Genomic DNA, 6,244 nt, shown 5'->3' on the forward strand with positions numbered 1-6,244 from the left:
CTGTGTGACATAAGACAGTCCTCAAGGCCAGTTTTCTATTATGATTGCTTTTAAAAGATGAAAAGACATTTAAAATAGAATAATAACATGGCACTCAATATTCTTAGTAACAGCAACAACAAAAAACATAAACCCTAACCTATATGCTTTCTAAAATCTGGACTTCCACTCTTCAAAAGAGAAAGGCTATGTATGGAATTTAATTTTCTGTACCCCCTTTCAGTTGCGGTACAAGCAAAGAGGAAGGGGTAAGAAGGACAGTCATTTGAGCTGAGAATGAAATGTCTTTGGGGTCTTTGGGAATGTACTGATGGCTGTGACCACCAGACCAGTGATGTCTGGTTCTCAATAAGTAGCATTAATGATGTGGTTGACCAGATACGTCCTCACTAGTTAAAGTTGCTCTGCACACCAGATACTCTATCACCAGACCCTGTTTTGTCTTGTAAGGATCACCAACCTACTTTTGTTTAATGTTTTGCATATTTATTGTCTGTTTTGCATTTAGAATGGGACTGTCAGAGCAAGGGCTTTGCCTTTTTCATTTGTCACAGTATTGTGTGCCTAAATCAGTGCCTGGCCCCTATTATTGTGTATTCAATAAATATTTGTTGAATGAGTGAATGCATATGTGTCAATTTGGCTTGTTGATCAGTACATGACTTTCCTCCCTTATTTCTGGTAAGTGTGTTAGCACACTGAACTGATGAAAAGATTATAAAATCAGAACTCATGATATATTGCATTACTGACCCTAAATCTTCAGCCTTTCCTTTATTCAGTCTTTTGCAATATGAATTTGCAGTTCCTCCCATTAAGGTGTAGAATGAATTTCCCCACCTGTTGGCTTTGTTTGACATTGAGACTTGCTCTGGACAACAGAATGAGGTGGAAGTGACCATGTGCCAGTTCTGAGCCTTGGCCTTCAGAGACTTCATGCATCTCTGTTCATCTTTTGCACTTCTGCCATCAGCTGGAGAAGAACGTGCCAGTTTAGCCTGCTTGTCCCAGAGGAAGACAGTGACACTTAAAGCAGAGTCACCCACCTGAGCACAGTCTGGATGGGCTGAACTGCAGCCAACCACTGACACGAAACCTACATAAATGCCATCGATAGGGTCTGCTTGTTTGTTGTGCAACAACAGCAAGTCAATACAGGGTCTTCCTCTGTCTTAATTGTGTGGTAACAAGACTTCTGGATGGGTGACTCCATGCTTGAGACACTAAATTGCCAAAACAACCAAACCAACCCTACCCAGGACCAAGGCAGAACATCTGCATGGGCAGTGGACAGCCTAGGAGAAAGAAGAGTCACGACCTATAGACTAAACTCCAACTAGCCAGACACTGACCTCTGCACTTCCCACGTATTGTCTCATATCATCTTCACAACCACACAGGAAGCAAATAGCATATGATCCTCATTTCCCCAGTGAAAATGCTGGGATTACCACAGGAAGCCTGGGTCCCTGGCACACACCTGGTAATAGAAGTCCTGAAAGGAGTCTCTCAGCTGTAATCCTCAGAGATTGTCCCCAAGAGTACAACCAAATCTGTCTAAAATCAGAGTAAAGGTAGAAAAGGAAGGCTAAGCAGCCAGAGAGGCAATCTTGTGTACGCTCTACATCCAGGCCTGGCCCCAGAATGGGCTCAAGTAAACGGTGATTTTGGATTCATAGAGATATGGTCCAGAGCTCTCCTGGGGACTATGTTATTAAGACCAAGAGTATTTGCCCCTGAACCCCTTGCTCCCTGACCTTTTCTTGGCCTTAGATACCCCCTCCAACAGGGAGAAGCACATTGCATTAAGGGATGTTGGAATTCTGCCTTCAAGATGACTGAAAATCCAACTCATCTCTTTGCCATGTTCTCTAAACATAGTTTTATTGTATAAAAGTGACCATCCCCTTCGGAAATGGAATGATTGTAACTTGTATTGGATGTCTCATCTTTCCGCATCCTCATCCTGGGAGTTCATTCACTCATTCATTTGACAGATTTCTACTGAGTGTTTGCCACATGACTGGTAACTTAACCTGCTAGCCTAAGGGTCTAGAGTTCTCCCTTAAATAAGTCCCCTTTAGTTTGGAAACATTTCAGAATAGACGTCATTTGCTACCAATAAGGACTTTAGATAGATTTCAGTTATGAACCCATCCCTCACGGTTTTACATTCCCACTGCCACCTATTGCCACATGTAATTTGCCCTCCCCTGAATGCCCTCCTCCATTTCCCTGTACTCAGAAAGTTCCTACTTGCTTTTAAAGACACCAGTCCAAGGGCCTCAGAGCCCAGGAGGGCTTCTCCAACTCACTGGAACAGAATCGATCCCAACCTCTTCATGCTACCATTGGGAATAAAACCTACTGTGTTGCATATAATACACAATAATAGCACATTCTGATTAATTATCACATTGTTTTGCATTTTTCTTCTTTTTATCCTTCTGTTATGTCTATTAAAGAGTCTGCCTCTTGAGATTAGGGACTATTTTAGAGAAACCTCAGCTCCTGACACATAGTTTGATGTACAGAAAAATAAATGACTGAATATCATTCACTTATTTACCGTGCTTATTGCCTTTTATTTGTCTATTCCTTGCTAGGATATAAGCTTTATGAAAATAGGAATCTTCATCAGTTGTGTTAAATTATGTATTATGAGTATATGGAACAATCTGGTACAAAGTAGATGCTTAATGAAGTTCACTGAATGAATGGCTAGGAAGAGAGAGGCAGAGAGATTTTTCAACTCTTGGGTAGCAGTCATCTCTGTCTCCAATAACTTGCCCTTTCCCAAGAGGGTCTCCTCCGTTCTCATGACCACTGTCTTCTGTAAAAACATACCTGGGTATCCCCAGCCTGGCAGAAACTCCCACTGCACCAGGCTTGGTTGGGCAGGGGCTGGAAGAAATAAACAACCACCCAGGGTGTCCATTTAAAGTGAGGAGGCTTTGACTCCTGAATCATTATCCACCCACAGAAGTACAAAAATCTTTATGGAAGAACCACCTCTTCTGGTGATCACACCTCTGAAAGTTATGTTATAAGGCCAGGGCATTGATTTCCTACATTGCAAAATCATTTCTGGGGTCGTCTGCATCAAAGGCAAGTGGTTCACGGATTTCTTCTCTCTTTTTTTCTTTTTCTGTAAGATAAAGTGCAAGCTGTTTTGTGCATTACACCTAATGAGATGTGATGAAGCTAAAGTTCATCTGTTGGTGACTTAACACCAGCAGCCAGACCTGGCCCCTTCCTCAGTCCTGCCTTGCAGATCGGAGCCCCCCTCCCCACTGCTGGACACAGAGAGGCAGGGCTAGCAGGCACTTCTCTCTTCTGGTGTGACCAGGCCAGGGGGTCCCTCATGTAATGGCTATAGACTAAAGGGAAAACAGGCACTTTCTTACCTGGGGCAAGGTGTTAAATTGGTACTGTTTCAGAGAGCAATCTGGCTCTAGGTATTGAATTGAAAACATGCTGACACTCTAACCCAGCAATTTTCTTGAGGGAATTTAACTTAGAGAAACTCTCTTGCAAGTGCATGGGAAGACTGGTAAGATAGTTTTTTGCTTTACATTGGTGCTTGTGATACTGGGGAAGGGCAATAAGATACTTAACATCTATAGAGTAATTGAGTGGGGGCTGTAAAATTCTGGGTGTATTCAAAGAGTGGAATATTATACAGCAGCTAAACTGGGTGAAGTACAGGAGTCAGCAAACTAGGGCCGGTGGGCCAAATCTGATTTGCTGACAGTTTGCATAAATGAAGTTTTAAGAAGATTGCCATGCCCAATTATTCACATATTGTTTACGGCTGCTTTCATGCTGCAACGACAGTGTCCGGTCATAGTGACAGAGACTGTATGACCCACAGAGGCAAAAATTTTTACTCTCTGGCCCTTTTCAGAAAATGTTTGCTGATCCCTTTTGAAACAGAGCTGCACTGATCTCCACGGGAGAGTGGGCCAACAATGTGGAAGGATACACAAGTATGCCAAAGAGGCGCAAATGGCCCGGAAGGGAATCAATGTGATTGCAAATTCTTTTTTTCTTCTTTCTCATTTTTATTATTATCTTTTTTAAAAGATCACACAAAATGTAAATTCTAGTTGCCTACAGATAGAGCCAGGGAAACGGACTGGGGAGAGTGGGAATCGTTGAGTACACGAAGACATGAAGAGGATGACCGAGTTCTGCTATCATGTGGATTTGAGTAGTGATGACAAAACCATGGTGTGTGGGGTGTGTGGGGGGAGGTGTCAGTACAGTCCCAGGGCACAGCTGCGAGTGAGGCATGGGCTGCTTTCGATTTTCGCCCCCTCCTTGACCCACATCGTGCTACTCACTCTGTGAACAAACTCTTTCCCTGAAGGGGCTGCTCTGACCCAGGACTAAAATTAAGGCAGAACAACACATTAACAACAAATAAGTGATTGGAATTTACAATAGACAAATGATTGGAATTCACACAAGTCTGTAATTCAGAATGCCCTGCCTGCGTTTCCTGCTGCTGACACCCCACTCAGAGTTAGTGGGGAGCTTATCTGAGACAGTGCTGCCCGGAATGGTAGCCTTAGCTGCCCGTCACTCTTGAGCACATGGCATGTGACTAGGCTGAACTCAAATGTGCTGTCAATGTAAAATGCCCACAGGATTTCAAAGACTTGGTACCAAAAAAAAAAAAAAAAAAGAGAGAGTGCAAACAGCCTCATTGATATTATTATTTGTCATACTGATTACATCTTGAAATGAAAAAATGTTAATATTTTGTATATTGGTGTATTCATTTTCTATTGCTGCTGTAACAACTCACCACCAACGTAGTGGCTTAAAACAACACAATGATCTTATGGTTTTCTAGGTCAGAAGTCGAACACAGATCTCACTGGGCTAAGGTGAAGGTGTTGGCAGGGCTGCATTCCTTTCCAGAGGCTCAAGAGGAGAATCCAGTCCCTTTCCTTTTCCAGCATCCATTGGCTCGTGGCCTCCTTCCTCCATCTCCAAAGCCAGCACGTGCTGGTTAAGTCCTTTTCACACTTCTTTGCTCTCACCTTCTCTTCTGCCTCCTTCTTCTGCTTTTAAGGACCCTTGTGATTACATTGGACCCACCCAAATAATCCAGAAAAATTTACCTATCTTGAAAAGGCATCTGATTATCAACCCTAATTCCACCTGCAATCTTAAACCTTTGCCATGTAACACAGTATATTTTTAGGTTTCAGGGACAGATGTGGACATATTGTGGGATCAGTATTCTGCCTATTACAATTGGCAGAATATATATAATAAAGACATATATTTATTATATATATATAACAAAATATATTATTAAAACTAATCTCACCTATTTCTACTTTTTAAATGTGACTATGAGAAAACTTCATGACCTGCGGCTTGAGTTCTATTTCCATTGGACTGTGCTGCTGCAACTTGCCAACTGGAAAGGGCTCCGATGGCCAGGAACAATGGAAAGAAAATGCTTCTCTCAAAAACCCTCTTGGAGGAAGTAGAAATACACCTCAGCCCACAGACATAAATAATAATAATGCCAACTATAGCTCACATTTATTGAGAGTTGATTATGTGCCAAGCTCTGTGCTTAGCATAAATTCATGGCATCTTTAGAGTACCCCTGAGTCAGGCACTGCCATGGTTTACATATCATGAATGAGGCTGCCAGGGCACAGAGAGGTTAAGTAATTTGCCCATAGTCACACAGCCAGCAAGCAGCGTCTGAGTCTGAGCTGAGACTCCAGAGGCTGTTCTCCAAGAACTGTGTGTGTATTTAACATCATTGTGCACTCTAAGAAGTGTGCTGGTCCTGAAAACACCTGGCAGAAACTGACGTTGCGGAGCCCACCTGCCTCTCTCCCAAGAAACTGCAAATGACTCTTTTCCTTGGTTCAATCTGTCGGCATGGTACTCCAGGTATCAAACCCCTTCACCCTAATTTACTTTCCCTAGATTCTCAAGTCTCGTGCTGTGCCTCCAGATGCTCTGTGGATACCTTTTCAGGTTCCACACCTGACTTGTGACAGACAAGCCGAAGCTGGAGGAAGAGACCACAACTTGTGAGAAACTTGAATCAAAGGTAGTATGATTAGACACATGCATAATAGATGCATATACACATATATGCCCATTCATAATTATAATTTAAGTATCTCTTTATATATACGTAATGTATTTGTACATGTTCAGGCATAGATATCATTTTAAATATGCTGATACATATATGCGTATA

Source organism: Dasypus novemcinctus, chromosome 18 (assembly GCF_030445035.2).
Source record: "Dasypus novemcinctus isolate mDasNov1 chromosome 18, mDasNov1.1.hap2, whole genome shotgun sequence".
In the NCBI taxonomy this organism is placed as follows: Eukaryota; Metazoa; Chordata; class Mammalia; order Cingulata; family Dasypodidae; genus Dasypus; species Dasypus novemcinctus.